Here is a 1,359-nt window from a genome sequence, read left to right as displayed (position 1 = left end):
CGTGTTTTATTATTTTGCACGAGTGCGGTAAGTCATAGCTGGGTGCTCACGATTCACGGGTCCAGCGTCGGCGTTGTGGCGCGGCAAGCGTGCACTGGTGCGGTTGAGAGGGAGGGGTGGAAACCGCGTTAAACTCGTCTCCGTAGTTGAGAGGGAGCGGCCAAAGCAATGTACAATCGTCTTTGTAGTGGAGCTGGGAGGGGCAAGGATAAGGGACGAAGACCGGGGTAACATGTCGGATGCGATCATACCAGCACTAAAGCACCGGATCCCATCAGAACTCCGAAGTTAAGCGTGCTTGGGCGAGAGTAGTACTAGGATGGGTGACCTCCTGGGAAGTCCTCGTGTTGCATTCCCTTTTTAATTTTTTTCGCGCCGCTTGCAAAACAAAACGCACGTGTAAGTAATATATTTACCGTGTTTTATTATTTTGCAAAATCGCACGTGTAAGTAATATATTTACCATGTTTTATTATTTTGCACGAGTGCGGTAAGTCATAGCTGGGTGCTCACGATTCACGGGTCCAGCGTCGGCGTTGTGGCGCGGCAAGCGTGCACTGGTGCGGTTGAGAGGGAGGGGTGGAAACCGCGTTAAACTCGTCTCCGTAGTTGAGAGGGAGCGACCAAAGCAATGTACAATCGTCTTTGTAGTGGAGCTGGGAGGGGCAAGGATAAGGGACGAAGACCGGGGTAACATGTCGGATGCGATCATACCAGCACTAAAGCACCGGATCCCATCAGAACTCCGAAGTTAAGCGTGCTTGGGCGAGAGTAGTACTAGGATGGTTGACCTCCTGGGAAGTCCTCGTGTTGCATTCCCTTTTTAATTTTTTTCGCGCCGCTTGCAAAACAAAACGCACGTGTAAGTAATATATTTACCGTGTTTTATTATTTTGCACGAGTGCGGTAAGTCATAGCTGGGTGCTCACGATTCACGGGTCCATCGTCGGCGTTGTGGCGCGGCAAGCGTGCACTGGTGCGGTTGAGAGGAAGGGGTGGAAACCGCGTTAAACTCGTCTCCGTAGTTGAGAGGGAGCGGCCAAAGCAATGTACAATCGTCTTTGTAGTGGAGCTGGGAGGGGCAAGGATAAGGGACGAAGACCGGGGTAACATGTCGGATGCGATCATACCAGCACTAAAGCACCGGATCCCATCAGAACTCCGAAGTTAAGCGTGCTTGGGCGAGAGTAGTACTAGGATGGGTGACCTCCTGGGAAGTCCTCGTGTTGCATTCCCTTTTTAATTTTTTTCGCGCCGCTTGCAAAACAAAACGCACGTGTAAGTAATATATTTACCGTGTTTTATTATTTTGCACGAGTGCGGTAAGTCATAGCTGGGTGCTCACGATTCACGGGTCCA

General features: G+C 50.8%; 3 non-coding genes across 3 annotated transcripts; all 3 read left to right on the top strand.

The window, feature by feature from the left end:
* Positions 1-237: 237 nt before the first annotated feature.
* Positions 238-356, top strand: LOC119343982. Its single transcript, XR_005166380.1, has one exon. It is a non-coding gene; the product is annotated as a 5S ribosomal RNA (ribosomal RNA).
* Positions 357-700: 344 nt separating this feature from the next.
* LOC119343983 lies at positions 701-819 on the top strand. The gene has a single exon (XR_005166381.1). It is a non-coding gene; the product is annotated as a 5S ribosomal RNA (ribosomal RNA).
* Positions 820-1,116: 297 nt separating this feature from the next.
* Positions 1,117-1,235, top strand: LOC119343981. Its single transcript, XR_005166379.1, has one exon. It is a non-coding gene; the product is annotated as a 5S ribosomal RNA (ribosomal RNA).
* The last annotated feature ends 124 nt before the right edge of the window (positions 1,236-1,359 follow it).

Source organism: Triticum dicoccoides, unplaced genomic scaffold (assembly GCF_002162155.2).
Source record: "Triticum dicoccoides isolate Atlit2015 ecotype Zavitan unplaced genomic scaffold, WEW_v2.0 scaffold149541, whole genome shotgun sequence".
Classification (NCBI taxonomy): Eukaryota; Viridiplantae; Streptophyta; class Magnoliopsida; order Poales; family Poaceae; genus Triticum; species Triticum dicoccoides.
The sequence above is the reverse complement of the archived record's forward strand: the minus strand, read 5'-3'. Positions and strand labels throughout refer to the sequence as shown.